Genomic DNA, 12,761 nt, shown 5'->3' with positions numbered 1-12,761 from the left:
GACATTATTGCTCATACTTGGAGAAAGAAGAAATGCCTTTGTGTACTTGTACCTATGGTTTGTATCTCTCTATCTCTATGCATAAATACACACCAAACCCATTTTGTGCAGATCATAGAGATGCTGCATTACAGTTGTGCTCACAACTTTATATATATAGTACACAAATCATGAACATGGATGTCATGACAATGTTGGACTTGCAATGAAGTCACTTAAACATCTTTTTCTGGGACAGAAGAGTTGTACAACCTACATGTTCAAGGGGAATTTATTAGGGTTTTCTGATATCTGCACATGGTCAACATGAGCTTAAAGTTCCGAAATGTCTTTTAGCTTGCTAAGGCCTCTCAACTTCCTCTTAGTGATTATGACTGACTACAGCTGGTAGCTTGTCTATGCCAACAACAACAACAACAAAAACAGTTTGTTTGACAGCACTCCTTGACTTCACCACCACACATTATAATGTGAAAGAGCAAGGAAGGATCTGAGAAAAAGGATCTTAGTTTTACATGTAGCTATTTCTGAATAACTACAGTGTCCAAGATCATCAGTTCAATCATATTCTACACAAGTATAAGTTATTGGCATTTGCAGAAACTTTGGGATGGTCTAGAAGATCCAAACTGTCATTCAGCTGAGAAGAAATTGTTTCAGATGGTCAGGAAGACCCAAGGAACTACCCAGGAGCTACCCAGAGACAGGCATGCCATGAACTTGAAGCTGCTAGAACACCAGTGTCACTCTCTCCAGACAACTGAATTGTACATCATGATGGACAGAAAAGAAACCCCTGTTCCAAAATCCACAGCTTTTAGCTTGACTTCAACTTGTCATATGGACAAAGAAATAAACTCCTGCAGGAAAGTTGAGTGAAGCATTCAACCTGAAGATCTAGGTATCAACTGTTTGGCATAGGAGAGATGTTCACAAGTCATTTTTTGCAAGCACAAGTCAAGTCCAAGTCAAGTCTCAAGTCTGTGGCCAGCTGGTCTGTCCCTAACACTGCATTGTTAAAGCTTATGCATTCCATGTGAAATCATCCAGCCTGAGGCACATTTGCCGGGTGACCCTCTCAGATTTTTTTCAAAAAATTCACAGATGTAAATCTATCAATATAAATGAGAAATCTGAAGTTTTAGGTCCATAGGTCAAACCATACTGAAAATCAGTCCATGGGAATTTTTGTCTTTTTTTTTTCTTAGTTTTTGGACGATTGGGTTTCGGCCAAGTTTGAGCTTTTACTGCTTTTACTGTGTTGGATATGGGAAGCTGGTATTTGCTACCCAGGGCTAATTTTTCCCATAGAATCAGAAAATACAGTCATTTGCTGTTGTCTTCACTAGTTTAGGCACAATAGATGCTTCAAAATGGCCGAAAACCAATCATCACAAATACGAGGTCTCTTAGATAATAAACCGACCCTTTTATTATTTTTTTTAACTATATGGATTTGAATGACATGCGATTACACCAATCATGCTTGAACCCTCGTGCGCATGCGTGAGTTTTTTCATGCGTGTCGGTGACGTCATTTCCCTGTGGGCAGGCCTTGAGTGAGATGTGGTCCCGCCCTCTCGGCTGAATTCCTTTGTTTCACACGCTGCTCGAGACGGCGCGCGTTGCTTTATCAAAATTTTTTCTGGACCTGTGAGGAATATCCGAGTGGACACTATTCGAGAAATTAAGCTGGTTTTCTGTGAAAGTTTAACGGCTGATGAGAGATTATGGGGTGTTTCTGTCGGTGTAAGGACTTCCCACGGAGCGGGACGTCCTGCAGCGCTTCCAGGCGCTGTCGTCGGCCTGTTTAGAGCTGAAAACATCCTAATTTAAGGCTTAATTCACCCAGGACATCGTGAGAGAACAGAGAAGATTCAGAAGAGGCCGGCATGAGGAATTTATGCGGACATTCCACTGTTTAAGGACATTTTTTTAATGAAAGACGTACGCGCAAATTCGCCGAGTTGTTTCCGTGACGACTCGGCAAATCTGTGTGCGCCGCGACAGGAAAAACACCTCCGTGTTGAAAACCATTTGTAGAATTCAGGCGGCTTTTAATGGCTTTCAACAAGTGAGTAACTGAGAAATTGTTTAACAGCTTGGGCATGTTCCAACTTGCCCGTTAAGATTTCCAACGGAGGTGTTTTTCCTGCCGCGACCCCCCGCGGTCGGGTCCAGCCCGACATGCGACTCTGCCCGCACGTTCTTTCATTACAAAATGACCGTTAACAATGGAATGTCCGAATAAACTCCTCATGCCGACTTCTTCTGAAAGTTCTCTGTTCTCTGACGACTTACTGCGTCAACAGAGCATGAAATGTGGAAGTTTTCAACTTGAAACGGCGAGACGCTGCCGCCTCGAAGCGCAGATCGCCGTCAGGCGCCGTGGACCGTCCTTAAAGCGACACTACCAGACCAAAATCTCTCATCAGCCGTTAAAATTTTTACCGAAAACCAGCTGAATTTATTGAATGGTGTCCACTCAGTTGTGCCTTACAGTTTTGAAAACAATTTTATCAAACAAAGCAACAGTCTCTGAGCCTTTCCTAAACAATGAAAAAAATCGACGAGCGGGTGGACGACTCCTCTCTCAAAGACTGCCCACAGGCGAATGACGTAACCGACAGGCGTGAAAAAACTCTCGCATGCCCACGAGGGTTCAAGCATGTCTGATGTAATCACACGTGATTCAAATCCATATGGTTTTTGAAAAAATAATAAGGTCGGATACTTTTCTAATAGACCTCGTATGTTCCCATCTATTAAGCATCTCCGCTCGAGAAATTTGCAAGATGGAGAGTTGATATTTGGCAGAATTATAATGTAAATATGTTTTTGGAATTTTACCAAAAATGTACCATTTTCAAGGTCATGGTTGACCATATTGACAGCAATTCAGCTCTTTCATATTTGTACCACATAATGGGCCTCATGTATCAACGCTGCGCACTTGTGGCGTAAATTTCCGTTGTAAATTTGAAGTACACCAAAGTTGCCGTGACATGTATCAAGCAGTGCGTACCTTCCCAGTTCCGGCATACGCCTGACGTGACCTTGATAAATGCGGCGGGTGAAAACAATCGTAATTATAATGAACACGCCCATAAATATGCAGAGCCCGCCTCAGACACACCCCATTTTACGACATGGAGGCCAGGAAGACGGCAAAGAAAAAAAACTTCAGGAGATTGAATTCATAACTACCGAAGTAGAAAAACATAAAACCATACTTTTTGGGAGTCTAAAGAGTGGGATAAAAGGAGGCCAAAAAACCAAAGTCTGGCAAATAATAACCAGTCTTGTGAATCAAGTTGGACCCGTGGTCAGGACGCCTGCAGAAGTAGGTCAATTCATCATTTTATAAGCTTAAGGCTAAACGAACATGATCCAACAATTAAAATGTGCCTAAACATTATTCAGGTAAAAAAGAAATGGTCAGACATGAAAATCCTAACAAAACGAAGGGTTGCTTCATTAAGAACGAGCCAAAAACAGACAGGTGGGGGAGAACCGGATGCACCAAAACTGAGCACCACTGAGGAGCGAGTGGCTGCGCTTATCGGCTCTGCGTGTGTGGAGGGGATATTAGAGGATGCAGAAGGGGACACTGCTGCATGCAACCATACCGATGCAGGTAAGTGTCCATTTATACCTTAAATAATCCCAAATACAATTGGTTTTGCCCATTTTATTAACCACAAAATAAATCATAAATACATTTCCACAGACAATCATGAGCAGCCATGTAATGTGCGACAATCTGGAGACCTGCACCGGGCTGCAGATCCAGAGCAGCCGGAGGCTGCACCCATCGAGGCCTCAGGCCGCAGGCCTCTCCCCAGGCCCAGAGTTCTGACAGAGGAGGTCCTACAGTGACAGGATGCCATCATAAATCAATTAATACAAATAAATGCAAACCTCTCTGAAATAAACCGTACCATCGTTAATATAAATGACAATTTGAAGAAATAAATGTGTTCATATAGTTGTCATCATTTACTTACTTTAGAAACGATGAATGAGCTGTTGCCTTAATTGAATGGCCTGAGCTGCAGGTGGAATTGGCCACCTGCTCGATGGGGTCATCGGGGATTCCCTCTCCATAAGGCACATGGTTGTCCAACGCAATATTGTGCAGCACCGAGCAGGCCAAAATTATAAGACAGACCTTCTCTGGTGTGTACAGGAGTGTCCCTCCTGCATGCCAGAGACACATCCACCTGCCCTTCAGCAGGCCTGCACAGCGCTCCACAACCACACGGGTCTTTGTGTGGGCCAGGTTAAAGCGCTGCTCCTGCGCTGTGAGTGGGTTGTGCAGTGGCGTAATAAGATGTACCACTAAAGGATAACCCTTATCACCTGGAATGAAAGAAAGCGTTACCGAAACGTGTTAGTCAGGCATATGAAATGAAATGCATGTCATCTATTTAGTTTACCCAGGAGGACGCCGTGCACCATGCCATCCTGTAGTCTTCTGGCCACGCTGCTGTGGTGGAATATGAATGCATCATGGGTGCTCCCTGGCCACCGCGCAACAACATTCACAAGATGCATATGAGCATCACAGATGAGCTGCACATTGATTGAATGATAATTCTTTCTGTTAACATATGCATAATCATTAACCGAGGGTGGTTTCAGACGCACATGCGTGCAGTCAATTGCCCCTATAACGTTCAGGAACCCGGCAAGCTCATAGAAGTCCCTCTTAATCATTGCTTGCTCGGTGTTGTTGTAAGGGAATCTTATGTAAAGTGGAGCGAGATCCCGTATCCCTGACAACACGTGAGGCAGGATGCAGCTCATGGTGGACTGCGTAATACCTGACCTGTGAGCTATTTCCCGCTGGAAGGAGCCTGTTGCCAGGAAACCTAGAGTCGACAGGACCTGGAGCGACACAGGTATGGCACAGGTACGTCGACTTTCCCGTTTTAGACGGGGTTCTAATGCTGCGCATAAGTCCAAGAGGACCTGTCTGGGGAGGCAAAATCTACTCAGCAGCCAGTCATCAGACTCAATCAGGAGATCCGCCCTGTCGCGGAACACTCTTTCCCTGCATAGTGCAGCATCCATGTCCTCTAACAACGCTAGATCTGCCATTGTGCAACCCTGACCTACGACACACGACGGCCTTTTATACGGGTACGACCAGTAATTCACCAATCACGACGCGTGCCAATAGTGCGTCAAAGTCAGCCATCGTATTATTTGTTCTGTAGTATAATCATAAAAGTGTTATTTATGTAACATATGCATTGATTTGTATGGTGGCACTGTTTATCATGTTGATCATTGTCATTTTTATGTGGATTCCAGTGCTGGTTCATTTTGGTGTATAATTTACACCACCTCTTGACCTGGTGTATATTTTCGGCGCACCGTACGCCAACGACCACACTGATAAATGGCAAGTGGCGCAGCCATTTTGGCGTACAGCCCATATACAGTCAAATATCGCCGTACACAACGTTGATACATGAGGCCCAATGTGACAGATGTCAGTATGATGTGGTATGAAAATGTTTTTGGTGCTAAGCTTAGGTTTTTAATTATGAATTTATATGCTACAATCGATTTTTACGGAAACTTTTTGTTTCTTACTCGCTCCAGACCTTGTCTGTACAGTATTGTTCACTGAATCTTTAATAAAAGTCAATATTACCTTATCTACCCCTCCAAAAAGTATTTCTTGATTTTTAGACATCATAAAGTCATCATAATTCCAATTTGTCTGAACCTGCTTTGGAAAATAATTGTGCAAGTCCTGCTACGTATATATCAAAAGACCATTCTTTGATTTGTTCTGACATGTCTGTCTCTTTCCTAAAATAACCATCATAACTTGATCATGATGACGTAATTAAAATTTGTCTGGACCTGCTTTGGAAAATTATTGCGCAAGTCAGGTAAGTATAAAAAGGTGAAGGTAAATTGGGTTGTCATAACTGCTTCAAGTCAGATAGAGACATGGCGTGCTAGGATTTGCCTCCATGTTATCTGGGGAGCACTCGAATGCCACAAAACCACTTGGGCTAAGAAAACTGGGATACTTTACATCAGTGATCTTACCAGCAAGGACAAGGCGTTTTTGGTTTGGCGGTCTGGAGTACGACTCGATGAGATAGACTCCATTTGTTTGCATCATGAGAAGATGTATCTATGTGGATATGAAAGTCTGCAACATGTCTGCACAGATCCCAAAAATGTTCATGCCAAGAAAAGTACTGGTGAGTAGTAGGGTGTATCTACTTATTTCTTATTTAAATTTTCAGTTAAAAAAAAAAAAAAATAGCTCACTTGTTTTCATTGGCTAATAATTTCTCTATAATTCACAAATTTAGCAGAAGTAGTAATATGGTACAAATTTTTGCTAATATTTGAAGCTGACAAAATTTTAAATCTCCTATTACTGTGTAATATCGACAAGAGTGATCATTTCCGCTCGACGTGAAATGACCTTATGAAAAAAATCATAATTAAAAAACTAAGCTAAGCGTCAAAACTATTTTCATACCACATCATGCTGACATCTGTGACATTATGTGGTGCAAATATGAAATAGCTGAATAACAGTCAACATGGTCAACTATGCCCTTAAAAATGGTCAATTTTTGGTAAAAATTTCAAAAGACGACACAGAAAAGTTTCATTTGTAGCATTTATGTTTAAAATGTGTATATAAAATTGGGATTTCCTTCTAAAAACATACTGGCATTATAATTGTGCCAAATATCAACTCTCCATCTTGCACATTTATAGAAAAGTGATCCTTATAAAATGGGAAAATATTTGCGATTATTTTTTTAATGCCCATTTGAGGCCTCTACTGTGCCAAAACTAGTGAAGACAGACGCAAAATGACTCCATTTTCTGATTCTGTAGGAAAAGTTAGCCCAGGCAGCAAGTACAAGCTTTCCACATGCAACACAGGACCTGCAGTAAAAACTCAAACTTGGCTGAAACCCAATCGTCCAAAAACTAAGACAAAAAGAAAAATTTCCATGGGCTGTTGTTTCAATATGGTTTGATGTATGGACCTAAAACTTTTGATTTCTCCATTATATTGATGGATAAACTTTAGTGAATTTTTTTCAGAAAAATGTCAAGGGGTCACCCGGCACCCCTGGATGATTTCACATGGAATGACCCTTATTCAAATTCTGAATTCAAAACTGTATGACTTCGTCCTCCTAGGAGGGTTGGGGAGTATGCCCCTGTGATTTTTTTTTATATATATATATATATATTTAAGTGAAATGGTGCGGCCTTATGCAATCTAACATGCTAATTGGATCATTTTTTGTGACTCTGCATGCATGAACAATTTTTGTATCAATACTTTTCAGGGGACGCACTTGTTTGTTGAACCTGAACATAACAGCAGAACTGCTACGATAATCAACCATCATCATCAATATCACCATCACAATCATCATTCTCTTAATCACAATCACCATCATCATCAATCATCATAACATTAATCACAATCACCACGGAGCAGATGATTCATAATGAATAATTTAATATTTATGGCTTTGACACGAAACAAAACAATCTGACACTGCTCCATGACTCTCTGGCTTGCGTTTTATTTTTATTTTATTTAATTTTATAATAATGTTACGTCATGGACAGCTCTCTCTGACTCCTCTATAAACAAAGTAAAATGAAGCAATGCTTCAGAAGAGCCCAATTTAGCTAATGCACCCTTCAGATTCTACAGTTTCTGCTGTAGCAAACGGACTTGATGGAGAGCAATGACAAAATGAATAAATGGATATCATGTGCCTATAAGTCTTGTATGTGTGGTCTATTTTGAATCAGCGGAGTCTGTCCACCATTATTGTCGACCTTGAGTCCAAGTCAAGTCTCATGTCTTTGAGTTGCAAGTCAAGTCTGAAGTCACTGTTTGTGCAACTTAAGTGTGACTCAAGTCCAAGTCTGAAAACTTGAGTTCCCGTATCTGAGGCATGATGGTACCGTCATTCTCCATAGTCATTTTGCTGCCAGTGGAACTGGTGTGTTGTACAAAGTAGATGGAGTAATGACGAAGGAGGACTGACTACCTTACCTTCAGCAAAACCTCCAGCCATCAGATACACAGTTGAAATTTGCACATAACTGAAATTGTTCGAGCAAGACAGTGACACCCAGCACACATCACAGCTGGTGGTGGAACTGATAAAACAAACATGAAGCTGTTTTTAATGATGTTCCCAGAATCCTGACTGGAATTCCATTGAAAATGTCAGGACTGTGCTTAAAGTCATGTCTGTGTAAAGAAACCAACAACTTTAACCAAACAGCACAAAATCTGCCAAGAAGAGTGATTAAATATTAGGGATGTGTGAGTACACCACTATCTGTATCTGTATCTGTTCAACCATCTAAATTACCTGTATCCGTATCTGTACTTGTAGTGGGCGGGGCCTGAACCGGAAGTGGGCGTGGTTTAACCCCAAATGGCTTGGGCTTAAATCTGTACATTATTTTAAGTCTGAAATTGATATGGATTGATCAAAAGTTGCTATATTTATTTTTTATTTGAAAACTATTTACAGAACAGCCTCAAAATTGAGATTCAAATGAATGATTTTGATCACAAAAGTAAAACTATTTACAGAACAAGTTTTTATGAATTCAGAACATGAATATTCTTAAGTCTATGAATGAATAACAGAACAGCCTCAGAATTGACATTCAATGTAGTGGGAAATTATGAACTACTAAGTTTACATGAAAAGAGCTGTCATACTCAACACAACTTTCTTTTTTTTTAATTTTATGATCAAACTGTAATTTTTTTTTTCAATTATTTGTTTATTTTTACTACCTAATGTTCTTGGCATTTTTTCCACACAAAGTTAAATAATATTGATTAAGGTGTGTGTGTGTGTGTGTGTGCGCATGACTGTCTGTATGTGTTTATATGTGTGACTGAGGAAGAGAGGTTGTTCGACTGACCAATTTATTTTAATGAACTGCAGTGAGAAAGTGTCAGATACTGCATGCAGCCATATTCAATAAAAAATATTAATACAGGCTACTTTGTGTGTTCAGCTATATGTGTATCTGTGTGTAAGTGGTCTGTAAGACTGTTTGTTTTTTAATGATCTGTGTGAACTTGGTGATTCATGCAAACATCCAGTGATGGCAAACAAGGAAATAATATGTCAGACTTGTTCACTGTATTCTTCTCAAAAGCACCGCGTTCAGTACGAGCAAAGTTTTCTAACTGACTTTATATCAGCAACAAAACGAAGAGTAAACAAACAGTTAAAAAATAAAAAAATAAATTAAAAAACCCGACCAGAGTGGAGGCAGTGTGACCGACGCGACATGAACCTTTTTCAGCTCTGTCTCGTCAAAAGCACCGCGTACTGACACAGCAACATGAGGCAGAATCAAGCCAAGCACAGAGAGAGATCCTGTCTGTGCGTGTGAGAGAGAGAAGCTGCAGACGGACGTGTCTGTGTAGGGAGGGGTGGGCGCTGTGTGTGACTGGCCAATCACAGAACGTGAAGACAGTCAGTTAACCAATCAGAATTTTCCTTCAGCACGAGCACAAATATTCATGAGTTTTATTCGGATTATGCTCATGCTCGTCAAAAATGCTTTATCTGTATACTGGATACTAGGGCTGCAACAAACGATTATTTGGATCAACAATGAATCTGATGGGGTTTTACACAATTAATCGATTAATTGAATTAGCGGGCAATTTTTAAAAAAATGTGCCAGGGGAAACAATTTTTCTCTCCTTCCATCATTTTATTTAACAACAGAACATTATTTGAAAACTTAAAATACTTGAAAATCAACAAATCGTCAAATGTTCCTTGGCTGTTGCAATATAAAATAATAAAGAATAAAACAGTTTATAATAAAGAACAAAAATAATTATTTCAAATGACATTGCTTTATCAAAGTGCTGAGTTGCCATAAAACAACATTGAAACATATAAATGTTATAAATTATATGGTGAAAAAAGAGGTATTTTTGTTGCTGCAAATGAGCAATTAGCATAACCAGTTAACCATAAAACCTAAATCAAAAACTGTAGCCTGACTCATTATATGTGCAACATTCTCTGTATAACTTGTAAACTATGTGGTCATTTCACAATGACACATGTGACTCATGTCTCTTTCTCTAAAACTGTATTGTAGCATTATTAGTTATTATTACTATTATTATTGTTGCTGTTATTATTAATATATAAATAAAATAAATTAAAACATTATAATTTGTAATACATTTGACTCTTTTATGACAACAAACGCTGAGCCATTAAATTATTATACAGAAAACAAATGCACAAACATGCTGAAATGCCAGCAGCTTAATGCTAACTTTAACATTGAAAACGCCATAGACATGCTAACACATTAGCATAGAGATGTGCACAAAGCTGTCAGAACCATGGGACATCACAGCAAGCCACCGCTAATGTGTACGGGAGCTCATATAGGAGACTGAGAAAAATTAATGAAGCAAAGCAATCAGACTAGGAGGTAATCAACAGCCGTCTCAGTGAATCATTAAAAACAACATATTCAGCAAACTGATTATGATCTCTGCTCTGAGAGTAATAAATTGCACAATTCACAGCAAATATACACGATGCATCTGGAAAATATTCACACTGCTCCACATTTTGTTATGTTACAGCCTTATTCAAAAATGGATGAAATTCATTTTTATCTTCAAATTCTACACACAATACCCCATAATGACAATGTGAAAACATGTTTTTTGATGTTTGTAAATTTATTTTAAAAAAATCTCACGTACATAACTATTCACAGCCATTGTCATGAAGCTTAAAATTGAGCTCAGGTGCATCCTGCTTCCACTGCCCATCCTTGAGATGTTTCTACACCTTAACAGGAGTCCACCTAGGGTAAATTCAGTTGATTGTCCATGATGTGGAAAGAAACACACCTGTCTACATAAGGCCCACAGTTGACAGTGCATGTCAGAGCACAAACCAAGCATGAAGTTAAAGGAATTGTCGGGAGACCTCCGAGACAGGACTGTCTCAAGGCACAAATCTGGGGAGGGTACAGAAACATTTCTGCTGCTTTGAAGGTCCCAATGAGCACAGCGGCCTCCATCATCCGTAAATGGAAGAAGTTCAGATTCACTAGGATGCTTCCTAGAGCTGGCCGCAAGTCTAAACTGAGTGATCGGGAGAGAAGAGCCTTAGTCAAGGAGGTGACCAAGAACCTGATGGTCACTTTGTCAGAGCTCCAGCATTCCTCTGTGGAGAGAGGAGAACCCTCCAGAAGGACAACCATCTCTACAGCAATCCACCAACCAGACCTGCATGGTAGAGTGGCCAGACAGAAGCCACTCCTTAGTAAAAGGCACATGACAGCCCACCTGGAGTTTGCCAAAAGGCACCTAAAGGAATCTCAGACCATGAGAAACAAAAGTCTCTGGTCTGATTAAACAAGGGTTGAACTCACTAGGTATCATGTTTGGAGGAAACCCGGCACCAACCCGAACAACATCTTTCAGCAGGACAATGACCCAATAGCACATAGCAACATATCAAAGGAGTGGCTTCAGGACAACTCTGTGAATGTCCTTGAGTGACCCAGCCAGAGCCCAGACCTGAATCCGATTGAACATCTCTGGAGAGATCTGAAAATGGCTGATGCTTCCCATTCAACCTGATGGAGTTTGAGAGGTACTGCAAAGAGGAATATGCAAAACTCTCGAAAGATAAGTGCGCCAAGCTTGTGGCATCATATTAGGGAAGGTGATGGTCTAGTGGTTAAACGTTGGGTTGAGACCAGTGGATCCTCGATTCAAATCCCAGCCTGACGGAAAATCACTAAGGGTCCTTGGGCAAGGTTCTTAATACCGTAGTTGCTCCCGGTGTGTAGTGGGTGCCTTGAATGGCAGCATGAATGTGAGGCATTGATGTGTAAAGCGTTTTGAGCGCCTGATGCAGATGGAAAAGCGCTATATAAATTCAGTCCATTTATATTCAAGAATACTTGAGGCTATAATTGCTGCCAAACGTGCATCAACAAACTATTGAGCAAAGGCTGTGAATACTTATGTACCCGTGATTTCTTAGTTTGTTTGTTTTTTATTTTTTGTTTTTTTGTTTTTTTAATAAATCTGCAAAAATAAAACCTTTTTTCCTTGTTGTCATTATGGGGTATTGTGTGCAGAGATTTGAGGGAAAACATTTTGGAATAAAGCTCTAACATGAGAAAATGTGGAAAAACTGAAGAACTGTGAATACTTTCCGGATACACTGTATCATCTGCCACAGGATAGTTTTCAGTTTTTGAAAAAATATTTCCGTCATTCAGAATTGTGTGGGAATGGCTGCAGAATAAACCAATAATCTATCATTAAAAAGCAACCAGTTATAATGCAGATACAATGAAATGACCATAGTTGTCCCCATTACTACTAAAAAATATCATATAACTAGTGCACTAAATAAGGTCATGCACTTTAATTTTCATTGTTAAATGATATTCTTATTCTTATTCGAATTGCCTTTTAGGAGGTTATTTTGGCAAAGATCAGGAAAGAGCATTGGAGTCAAAGTTCAAAATTTGAATGTACCTGTTTGTTCCCTGACTCTTCACAGGTCCTTTCCGATTTCTACCAAGTATCATATGTGGATTAAAATCAACCCCAGAACTGCCCTTAAAATGGCCTTAAACATCAAGGCCACTGGGGTCAAAGGTCAAAAGTATGACTTTTTTCGCCAATATCCACCAAACAT

At 40.1% G+C, this 12,761-nt stretch overlaps 1 long non-coding RNA gene across 1 annotated transcript in view; it reads right to left on the bottom strand.

Annotated features, from left to right (window-relative positions):
* The window catches only part of LOC117507361, a 12,876-nt gene extending 2,722 nt beyond the window's left edge, over nt 1-10,154 (bottom strand). Inside the window, exons 1-2 of the long non-coding RNA XR_004559694.1 lie at nt 10,143-10,154; nt 7,566-7,567 (exon numbers count right to left, since the gene is read on the bottom strand). This is a non-coding gene — a long non-coding RNA (uncharacterized LOC117507361). The remainder of the gene's footprint in view (nt 1-7,565; nt 7,568-10,142) is intronic.
* Between the last annotated feature and the right edge of the window lie 2,607 nt (nt 10,155-12,761).

Source organism: Thalassophryne amazonica, chromosome 3 (genome assembly GCF_902500255.1).
Source record: "Thalassophryne amazonica chromosome 3, fThaAma1.1, whole genome shotgun sequence".
Lineage (NCBI taxonomy): Eukaryota > Metazoa > Chordata > Actinopteri > Batrachoidiformes > Batrachoididae > Thalassophryne > Thalassophryne amazonica.
Note: the sequence above shows the minus strand (reverse complement) of the source record. Positions and strands in the feature narration are given on the sequence as shown.